Below are 12,146 nucleotides of genomic sequence, written 5' to 3'. Positions count from 1 at the left end.
CTGGTTACATAAACAGGGCCCGATATTGTGCTGCATACAGGAAACCCACCTCAGTGACAGAGAGACACTAACTCAGAATAAAAGGCTGGAAAACAATATCCAAGCAAATGGTCCTAAGAAACAAGCTAGGGTAGCCATTCTCATATTGAATAAAATCGACTTTTATCCTAAATTTATCAAAAAAGATGAGGAGGGACACTTCATACTCATCAAAGGTAAAATCTACCAAGACAAACTCTCAATTCTGAACATCTATGCTCCAAATTCAAGGGCATCCATATTCATAAAAGAAACTTTACTAGAGCTCAAAGCACACATTGCACCATACACAATAATAGTGGGAGGCTGCAACACCCTACTCTCATCAATGGACAGATCCTGGAAACAGAAACTAAACAGAGACACAGTGAAACTAACAGAAGTTATTAAACAAATGGATTTAACAGATATATACAGAACATTTTATCCTAAAACAAAAAGATATACCTTCTTCTCAGCACCTCATGGTACCTTCTCCAAAATTGACCACATAATTGGTCACAAAACAAGCCTCAACAGATACAAGAAGATTGACATAATCCCATTCATCCTATCAGATCACCACAGACTAAGGCTGATCTTCAACAACAGCATAAATAATAAAAAGCCCACATAAACGTGGAAGCTGAACAACACTCTACTCAATGATAGCTTGGTCAAGAAAGAAATAAACAAAAAAATTAAAGACTTTTTAGAGTTTAATGGAAATGAAGCCACAACATACCCAAACTTATGGGACATAATGAAAACAGTCCTGAAAGGAAAAATCTTAGCTCTGAGTGCCTCCAAAAAGAAAGTGAAGAGAGCATACACTAGCAGCTTGACAGCACACCTGAAAGCTCTAGAAAAAAAAAAAAGAAGCAAATTCACCCAAGAGGAGTAGATGGCAGGAAATAATCAAACTCATGGCTGAAATCAACCAAGTGGAAGCAAAAAGAATTATACAAAGAATCAACCAGGAGGAGCTGGTTCTTTGAGAAAATCAACAAGATAGATAAAACCTTAGCCACACTAACCACAGGGAACAAAGACAGTATCCAAATTAATAAAATCAGAAATGAAAAGGAAGATAAAACAACAGAAACCTTGGAAATCCAAAAATCATCAGCTCCTACTACAAAAGTTTATATTCAATTAAATTAGAAAATCTGGATGAAATGGAGAGTTTTCCAGACACATACCAGGTGCCAAAGTTAAAACAGGATCAGATAAACCATCTAATCAGTCCCATAACCCCTAAAAAATAGAAACAGTCATTAATAGTCTCCAGCCAAAAAAAAAAGCCCAGGACCAGATGGGTTTAGTGGAGAATTCTATCAGACCTTTAAAAATGACCTAAGACCAAGACTCTTCAAACTATTCCACAAAATAGAAACAGAAGGAACACTATCCATTTTGTTCTATAAAGCAACAATTGTGCTTATACCTAAACCACACAAAGACCAAACAAAGAAAGAGAACTTCAGACCAATCTCCCTTATGAACATTGATGCAAAAATACTCAATAAAATTCTTGCCAACTGAATCCAAGAACACATCAAAACGATCATTCAGCCCGATCAAGGAGGCTTCATCCCAGGGATGCAGGAATTGTTCAGTGTATGGAAATCCATCAACATAATCCACTACATAAACAAACTTAAAGGAAAAAAAAACACATGATCATTTCATTAGATGCTGAGAAAGCATTTGACTAAATTCAGAATCCCTTCATGTTAAGTCTTAGAAAGATGAGGAATTCAAGGCCAGTACCCAAACATAGTAAAAGCAATATACAGCAAACCAGTAGCCAACATCAAACTAAATGGAGAGAAACTTGAAGCAATCCCACTAAAATCAGGGACTAGACAAGGCTGTCCATTCTCTTCCTACCTACTGAATATGTACTTGAAGTCCTAGCCAGAGCAATTAGAAAACAAAAGGAGGCCAAAGGGATACAAATTTGAAAGGAAGAAGCCAAAATATCACTATTTGCAGATGATATAATGGTATACTTAAGTGACCCCAAAAATTTCACCAGAGAACTCCTAAACCTGATAAACAACTTCAGCAAAGTAACTGGATATGAAATTAACTCAAACAAATCAGTAGCCTTCCTCTACTCAAAGGATAAACATGCTGAGAAAGAAATAAGTGAAATGACACCCTTTACAATAATCACAAATAATATTACATACCTTGTTGTGACTCTAACTAAGCAAGTGAAAGATCTGTATGACAAGAACTTCAAGTCTCTGAAGAAAGAAATTGAAGAAGACCTTAGAAGATGGAAAGATCTCCCATGCTCATGGATTGGCAGGATTAATGTAGTAAAAATGGCTATCTTGCTGAAAGTAATCTACAGATTCAATGCAATCCTCATCAAAATTCCAACTCAATTCTTCATAGAGTTAAAAAGAGCAATTTGCAAATTTATTTTTAATAACAAATCCAGGATAGTGAAAACTATTCTCAACAACAAAAGAAATTCTGGGGGAATCACAATCCCTGACCTCAAGCTGTATTACAGAACAATAGTGAAAAAACAAACAAACAAACAAACAAACAAACAAACCTATATAGTATTGGTACAGAGACAGGCAGGAAGATCAGTGGAATAGAATTGAAGACCTAGAAATGAATCCACACACCTATGGTCACTTGATTATTTTATAAAGGAGCTAAAAAACCATCCAGTGGGGAAAAAAAGACATCATTTTTAACAAATGGTGCTGGTTCAACTGGTGGTCAGCACATAAAAAATGCAAATTAATCCATTCTTATCTCCTTGTACAAAGCTCAAGTCCAAGTGGATCAAGAAGCTCCACATAAAAACACACACTTCAATAGATAGAGGAGAAAGTGGGGAAGAGCTTCGAACACATGGGCTCAGGGGGAAATTTCCTGAACAGAACACCAATGGCTTATTTTCTAAGAACAAGAATAGACAAATGGGACCTCATGAAATCGCAAAGCTTCTGTAAGGTGAGACAAGCTTCTAACACAACAGTTGGGAATCCTCTTTCTCTCTGTAGAGCCCCATGGACATGGCATAATGAATGCACATCAGCTCTCAGTACATATGATGAGTGCCTGTCTTTCCCTCATCAGAATGCTTGGGTCAAAACTAAAGGCTTGTCTTTGAGCTGAGGTTTCCCTCTTTAAAGATTGTGTCCAGGTTACATCACCACTGCTGCTCCTGCATACCTGATCCTGTCTTGGAAGAAACTGCTCCTATCTGCAAGCAGTACCTTGTCTGGTGTTACCGATCAGTCAGATAAGGCCTGATAGACTGGATCAAGTCCATCACCTCAAGCCCATAGGATTCAGGGGTCCCATGGGATTGTCATTTAGCAGAAAATTAGCAGGGCTGATGGCTGGCATCTTATAAAATCAAATATATGGTTGGTCCAGAATCAGGACTTAGTATTACATCACCTGAGCATTAGAAATGCAACCCTTGGGTGCCCTCTCCCACGAGGGTTTCAACATAGTTGTGTTATCAAGAAAAGTTCTTGTCCTAAAGCAATTAGTCACTTCTTTTACCAGCTGGCAGTGGTAGCTATGGCCCTTATACAAGATGGCCATCTGGCTAGACTAGGTAAGTTCCTCCTTCCATAAGAGATGGTGGCTCTGAGTTTTTGTAATCAGTCCCATCCAATCAATGGATATAGGTCTTGTCAGCTGAAACATGAATGTCTTCACAAAGCAAATAGCACAGGTAATTTACAGACTATCTCAGTTATTGATTTCTCCAAAAAAAAAAAAAATGCATGCAACTGAACTTTAAAAAGGCTAGCCCTAATGACCAGGGACTGGATAAACAGAGAGTGAGCAACAAATGCTACAGCAAGCTTTTTTCAAACTAACCGTTTTTTCCCTTGGGGCCCATACAGGAATTATTCAACCAAAGTCAGCAGGAAGCAATTTTATGAAGATCATTGCCATAGTCCCTTAAGTTGGGGGGATAGGTTTGGTCATTTGCTGTGTTATACTTATCATCTAGAATGAAAGGTTATTATTGGTTATGATCAGGAATTTATAAAAATCTAAAGTTGTTTTGTTTGAGTTATTGTGTATTGATAGACATTTAAGGTTTTTTGTTTAAGTATTACAAATTAATAGAAATTTAAAATTGTTTTGAAGTATTGTATATTGATAGAAATCCAACTATATTGTACACATGCCATTTATTGAAAATGTAATGATTCTTAAAATTATTTCTATTACGAGTAGATTGCTAATGGTAGCAGAAAGGACAATTCTTTTTTTTTCAACAAACAATATCTGTATGTTGTATTCAATATTTATGATAGATCTTCATTTTTAAAGCTGGTTTCAACCTATATTTGCTATTTTCATCAAATCACTATCATGAAATACATACAGTACATGATTCTTTGGTCAGGAGCATGGAAGAGTACATATTTTAAGATTAAAGTTATGTATTAGTTTAGGTTATAAAGGTTGACTACATGAGAAACCCAAGGGAAGTAATAATGTTTGTTAGATTGTTCTCTTTTTTATATTTTATTAGGTATTTTCCTCATTTACATTTCCAATGCTATCCCAAAAGTCGCCCTTACCCTCCCCCCCCACTCCCCTTCCCTCCCCCACTCCCACTTTTTGGCCCTGGCGTTCCCCTGTACTGGGGCATATAAAGTTTGCATGACCAATGGGTCTCTGAAAGGACAATTCTTAAACATAAAGGGGGATATGAAATTTTCAGTGTCTTTGGGAAGTTAGTTCTGTCAAATGGTGTTTTGCTGGGGTACACAGATGAAATGATGACTTGCTAAAGCAAACACCTGAAAGACTGCTTTCCTGAAGCAGGTACAGGTGAAAGGATGCTTGGATATAGCAAACACTTAAAAGGACACTTGATGAAGGAGTATAAATATGACTCCACAGACAGTGGAAGATGAGCACAGAGCCTTGGTTTGGTTTGCCTCATTATGTTTGGTAAAAGGTGTCCAATCCCCTCTCACCTTCATTGGTTGTGTGTTGTCTAGTTTTTGTCAACTTGACACAAGCTGGAGTTACCTGGAAGGAGGGACCTTCAACTGAGAAATACCTCTATAAAAACTGACATTTTCTTAATTAGTGATTGATAGAAGGGGGTCCATCCTATTATGGATGGTACCATCCTTGGCCTGGTGTTCCTGGATACTATAAAAAAGAAGGATGAGAAAACCATGTTGAGAAATACAGGGTGCACCCTTTACCACCATGGCCTCTGCATCAGCTCCTGCCTCCAGGTTCCTGCCCTGCTTGAGTTCCTGTCCTGATTTCTTACAACGATAGACTACATTATGGAACTGTAAGTCAAATAAATCCTTTTCTCACTAAACTTGTTTTTGGTTATGGCTTCACCACAACAATAGAAACCCCAACTAAAATAATTGGTATTATAATACCAACTGGATGTGGTGGGTGGGAAGGACCACTCTATTTGGACCTCTATCTCTAGTAATGTTCCACTGCCCAGTTCCAGAGATTACTTCCTATTTTCCAGCCATCCATCTTGGTCATCAGCTGTACACAGAGCAGCTATAACAGCTGCTGGCAAGCATCCCAAGTCAGCTGGTGTGTACAGAGCAGTTTCCAACAGACTGATAAGGACCTGTAGCTTCTCTGAAAAAGAAGGGTTTTAGGTCTTCCAATTATATAAATCACTGGTAGGAAGGGGGCATACATCAAAAAATAGGATGGGGGCTCTTCTCTCTCCCTCTTCTTTCTGTTGTCTGTAAAGGGGTCCCACCACTACCCACAAGGGAAAAATGAATGATGGTCCTGCAGCCTCAGAGAAAGCCTTTCTGAACTCCCCTTGGGAAGACTGTAAAGATGATAAGAAGGAAGAACATAACGGCTTCTGTCTTAGTCAGGATTTCTATTCCTGCACAAACATCATGACCAAGAGGCAAGTTGGGGAGGAAAGGGTTTATTCAGCTTACACTTCCACACTGCTGTTCATCACCAAGAAAGTCAGGACTGGAACTCAAGCAGGTCAGGAAGCAGGAGCTGATGCAAAGGCCATGGAGGGATGTTCCTTACTGGCTTGCTTCCCTTGGCTTGTTCAGCCTGCTCTCTTATAGAACCAAGACTACCAGCCCAGGGATGGTCCCACCCACAAGGGGCCTTTCCCCCTTGATCACTAATTGAGAAAATGCCTTACAGTTGTATTTCATGGAGGCATTTCCTCAACTGAAGCTCCTTTCTCTGTGAGAACTCCAGCTGTGTCAAGTTGACACAAAACTAGCCAGTATAGCTTCTATGCCCAACTAAAAGAAAAGGAATCCTTTAATAAGCTAAATGGATTAACATTATGACACTTGTCCATGGCCATTTTTTTCAATATTTGCTCATGAGGCTTTTGCACTTCTACGATGTGCTGATGTAATTGGGCCACATCCACACTGTTGTTATTGTGTTCCAAACACCCAGGAGATGGGCTCCAATTAATTTCCAATTACATCTGCTCTCATAAAAGAGTTGCTTTCACACATATGTGCTGATAGTCCATGAAACATCAAATCTTGTCTAAATAGCTGGGAGATGTGGACTTACCTGAATGGTTGAGCAGAGCCATTTGACCTGGCAGTTAGAGGAGTAGGCTCTTTCCTCCTCCCATGGTGGAACTTTAGCAGAACCATTGTATTTGGCAAGAATTCTGGAGTGATGGCACCTGGGCTTTGAAGTAGCCTTTTTGTTGGTGACTGTTATCTGAGATTTCATGGGCTCGTTCCTTTGAAGGATTCTCAGAGCCTTTGCGTAACTTAGTCTGGAGACCTGCCTAAGGATGTGGGAAGCAGAAAGAAACAGGAGTCTGACCTTTCACAGATGTGACTGTGTTTACTAACATAGAGAGCAAGAGTCTCTCTCTCTCTCTCTCTCTCTCTCTCTCTCACTCAGTTGAAGAGTCTGCCAGGGGACAAAGCTGGCTGGGAACCTTTAAAGGGTCAGAGTGAGGAGCCTGAGAATGAGCACGTTGTTGGAGCCATAGTTTCCTTTCCTGCGTCATCAAGCAAGGTTGTCTGTAATTGTGTAGGAATCCTGCTTTAGATCTGAGGCGCTCTTGTTCTGAGCCCTAAAAGGATAGAATGGGGATAGAGAGGTAGATCCTTTCTTAGCGGTTTCCTCCTGGGGAAGGTCTTGTTCATCTGGAGTAATTCAGGGTCCATTGAAGAGTGGCTCCTCTGGTCAGAGCTGAAGAGTTTTAACTTGATCATCTGTGATGGATTTTATGATTGCCACCACCACTCCCCCCTTTTTTTTCCTTGGAGGGACTTTTGAGAAAATGATCATTAGAAGGCTATAATCAGATGATTTGGTTACAGAGTAAAATTGAGAGATTTCCCAGGAATGTGGGGGAATCAAGAGGAGTAAAGGTGGGCAGGACAAAGTGAGATGGTAAGAGGAAGTGGATAAAGAGATGATTTGGGGTGATAGTGACAAATACCACACTTCTGGGACCACTATACCAAAATAAGCTAGCAGAAACAACAGGTACGAACAGAGCCCTGAAAGAAGGGGACTGGGGAAAATAAAGGGCTGATGTAAACGATTGTATCTGGCCTGGGGTAAAAGGATGCAGATCCACTTGCCACCAGAGTTTCTCCACGGTGCCTAAAAGGCCTTTCAGTAGATGGATCAGGGGCAAATGAAGCTGTTGTACGGTGCAAGTCATTAGAGCTTACACGGAACATTCTGGGTATCTGGTGAAGTTCAGTAAGTAAAACAATTTTAAGACTAGGTGTGATGGTTTTTATATTCTTGGACCAGGGAGTGGCACCATTTGGAGGTGTGGCCTTGTTGGAATAGGTGTGATCTGGTTGGAGTAGGTGTGTCACTGTGGGTGTGGGCTTAAGACTCTCACCTCAGTTGCCTGGAAGTCAGTCTTCCACTAGCTGACTTTGGATGAAGACGTAGAACTCTCAGCTCTACCTGTTCCATGCCTGCCTGGATACTGCCATGCTCCCACCTTGATGATAATGGACTGAACCTCTGAACCTGTAAGCCAGCCCCAATTAAATGTTGTTTTATTAAGACTTGCCTTGGTCATGGTGTCTGTTCAGAGCAGTAAAACCCTAACTAAGACACTGGGTAATGGCAAACACACAGGGATAATAATGGGGAAAAGACTGATGCCAGAGTGAGAGGGAAGCCCATACAGAGGGAAGCCCATCAGAGGAGGCTTGGGGGTTCAACTTTTGTCTGTTATCTTTGTACCCATATCAAACTAGTTAGAATTTGTTGGTGCTGAAACAACATTGCTCATGCAGGAGGGTACAAATTCTATTCTTAATAATTGTCAGATCTAGTCATGGAGTACTGCAGCAGCTAAGGATTGGAGTTGGTCCTGAAAGATGTTAAGCTAATCTCAAATTTCTTAAAGGTTTGGGTTTTTGTTTGTTTGTTTGTTTGTTTTTGTTTTTGTTTTGTTTTGTTTGTTGTTGTTGTTGAGAGATAGTGAGACAAAGAAGTTAATTGATGCAAAGAAGGCTTGCTTTAGCTCTGAGTCCTGAAAACATTGCCTAGTATGGCAAGAAGAAGGATGAATTGGATGGCCCATGTCCCATTAGTCTTTCCCTTATGGTTCACCCAAACTGCTTTTAGGAGTTTGTGGAAGCTGGTCTCTCAGTTACTACTTCCAGCTGGCAAAATGGGCTATGTAGAAGGGGCAGCAGTTAGAGTGCCTTAGACGATGGTCAGTCCAAGGGGTCAGAGTAAAATTTAGCAGGTAGTGACACTGTCCCGCCCCTCCGGGAGGTCCTCGCTCCTTCGCAGGAGAGTGGGGGAGGGGTGGAGGGCTCGCCTCAGCCTCCACTTCCGTCCTGGCATCCCTATGCCCTGCAAGGATCCCACAACCCAGAAGCACTCAGGCGCAGGCAGAGCAGTGGGGCTTGTGTAGCTGAGCCATGGCCACGTGGCGTGGTGTTGCCTGCGCTGCTGCAGGGACGGTGCGACTGGCCACATTCCTCTCAAGGAGATGCCAGCCTTACCGGTGGACAAGTGGCACATGGGAACAGATGTTGTCATCGTGAAAAACGGAAGAAGAATCTGTGGCACCAGAGGTTGTTTAGCCAGGGCACCTTTACATCAGAACAAAAGCTACTTTGAGTTCAAACTCCAGTCTACTGGAATCTGGGGTATAGGTGTTGCAACTCAGAAAGTTAACTTGAACCAGGTTCCTCTTGGCCGCACATGCATAGCCTGGTGATGAGAAATGACGGAGCCCTGTACCACAACAACGAAGAGAAAAGCAGGCTGCCAGAAAACAGCCTTCCTCAGGAGGGTGATGTAGCGGGTATAACATATGACCATGTAGAATTAAATGTATATTTGAATGGGAAAAACATGCATCGTCCGGCATCAGGTATACGAGGGACAGTGTATCCAGTTGTATATGTTGACGACAGTGCAATACTGTCAGTCAGTGAATTTTATCATACACCACCTGGTTTTGAAATAATACTATTTGAGCAGCAGATCTTCTGAATGAGCTTGTTTTCAAAACTTAGACCTCTGCACCGTCACACAAGCGCCTACCACTTAATAAAGCTTTCCTTGATCTGGAGACACGAACACATGCTGAACACTGAGATTATTGTTGTTGTCCAAGGAACCCATGGATTCATTATACCATGCTGAGGTTTGATTTAAAAGACCTAGGCAACGTATTTAATCTTATTTAAGCCAATATATGTATACATGGGTTTGATTAATAGTTTAAAAAAGAAAGAAAGAAAGAAACTTAGCAGGTACCAATGAACCCAAGTCAGGAGGTGATAACTGTAAAACCTTGTAGAGAACATTAAGAGACAAAGTTGATGAGGCGAAAATTCACATTAAAGTTAACATGAGTTGATATGAGGTTAAATATAAAGTTAATGTAAGGTTAAATTCAACTGTACATTGGCTGGACCATGAACTTGAGTTCTGTAGTAGGGTAAGGTAACTGTATTAGCTGTTTGTTATATCAGACTCCTGCATAAGAGACAAGTACCTGAAAGCTATGTAATTAAGTCAGTTAAATTCAAAATTTAGACTCAAAATTGAAAAGAGAAATAGGTTCCTACTGAGTCATTTTATAGGATTGCCTAGCAAAGTTCCAAAGACACCACCTGGATATTGTGAATAATTTCAGATTTGATGACAAAGTATCCGGCAGCCTTCTATCATCAGGGAACGTGGGTAATTAGAATATGGACTCTGAAATTAGCTTCTGCTGAGAGGAAGAATTAGAGGCCAGGGGAAAGGGCATCGCCAAACAAACTAGCATGCATGTTCCACATCAGTCGGGTGACAGCTTAAGTACTAGGTTGTCCTGTTCACACATGTTCATATGTCAGTCTGGGAGACATTGAGTGAGGAGTAACTGCTATTTGCCTCTGTGTTGTTTAAGCATTTAGGATGTGGGTGCAGACTCTGAGATCTTCCAGTGGACAAGAGAATCCATGTCCCTATCATGTGAGATGTGAAGAAAGTAATTCATCTTTCCTGTAGATAAGAAGGAGATTTTTTTCTGACTTGGCAACACAGCTGAAGCTGGTTGTTTCTACACAGCCAGAGACAGAAGCAGCAGCTTTCTAGCAGGTCTTATTTCCCCACACTTCTTGCCCTGGAATGAGGCTATCACGTAGCTTACTCTGGTGGAATTGTTTCATCCAAGGGAACTACAGAGGCCTGAGGACATTCTGCCATGCAAGTATAACTTGTTTTACTTAAGGAATAAAATTTGCATAACCAGCTTTTTAAATAGACCCAATTTTGAATATTATTTGAAATTGAATACCTTTCAGTTTACTTTGAACTTGTTTAGAATTATTTGACTTTGACAATAAAGACAGAAGACTATATAACCGGGAACATAAATCGGTCTCTCTCACGAAGCTTGTTCTGTAAATGTACATGTCTATTTAACATTACTGCAAACATAGTTCTGAGAATGCTAGAGAATTTGGTTATTTATAACGTGCTGACGGAAGCAGAAGTTTCTGCAGATGTCAGGTGATGCAGACTCGGTGGTGTTTTGCTGAGGCAAGACCCCTGGGAGGGCGAGTGATGTTTGGAGAGACAATAAATAGGACTCAAAGGACAGTGATGGTGCACTTGCATAGCTAGTTTTGCAACGCTCCATTGGACTCATGTCTTCATCTTCACTGATCTTCACATCATTGGGAAAGGCACGACAGAGAACTTCTCCGGGCATCTCAGCTGGTACTGTTCACGGCTGTTGACTTGTGCTGATTCAGTGATGGAGGCCTGGCTGTTTCTGCTAGATTTTGCCTTGCTGCTAAGGCTATGGTTGCTCTCCACAAACTGATGACAAGCCAACCGCTATATAAGTCATTGAAGATGGAGAAGTCAAGCTTTGCCTAACTAGAGCCTTCACCCCTACTTGACAGCAGCCTGAGTGGTTTGGGTGGGGTGAGGGCAAGTTTCTATGGGTCACCCCTGGCCAACAACTCAATTAGCTGTGACACATTCCTGGCACTGAGTGTTTAATTTGATGGGAAGAGAGGACTAGTTGATGGTTTTTTTTTTCACCCTGTTATTTTGTGATTATTCTATTTAGATTAATTCCATATATGCATTATTTCAAGAAGTTTCTATTGTAGTAGTTTCCATATGACCTTCAAATCATCCTTAGTGTTACTTGTTATTCCTGATATTCCCCTTTCCCCACCTTCCTGGTACTAGAAGGAACACCACATGCTATGAGAGGAGAAATATAAACACCAAGTCAGCTACAAATCTTTCAATCTACCATGGTGACCTGAGGAGAACAATGGCTTCCCTTTGGTTCTGGCCTGAAAGGGTCAGAGCAGTTAACTGGGGGAAGGTTCGGGGGTCATCCCTCCTGAAAGGGAGGGATGTCCTAACATGACTTTTTGTGGGCCAGAGTTTTTCCTTGTTCCTAGTCAAGAGTTAATATTTACCTGGAGAGGAGGATGTCCCTGGGTCTGCTGATAAACAGTTTCTTCTTCTGAAGTTCGTTCTTGGTATGAGAAAATTACTCCAAAAATGATAATATTGTGTGCCAGGTGCAACTAAGTAAAAATATTATTTTTTGAGCAAAAATTGCAAAGTCATACCCCATGTTTATAAGCTGAAGAAATCAGTAA

General features: G+C 40.8%; 1 pseudogene; it reads left to right on the top strand.

Annotated features, from left to right (window-relative positions):
- The first annotated feature begins 2,979 nt into the window (after window positions 1–2,979).
- Window positions 2,980–9,516, top strand: Gm6376 (annotated as a pseudogene).
- The last annotated feature ends 2,630 nt before the right edge of the window (window positions 9,517–12,146 follow it).

Source organism: Mus musculus, chromosome 7 (genome assembly GCF_000001635.26).
Source record: "Mus musculus strain C57BL/6J chromosome 7, GRCm38.p6 C57BL/6J".
Lineage (NCBI taxonomy): Eukaryota > Metazoa > Chordata > Mammalia > Rodentia > Muridae > Mus > Mus musculus.
This window is presented reverse-complemented; position numbering and strand designations above follow the sequence as displayed.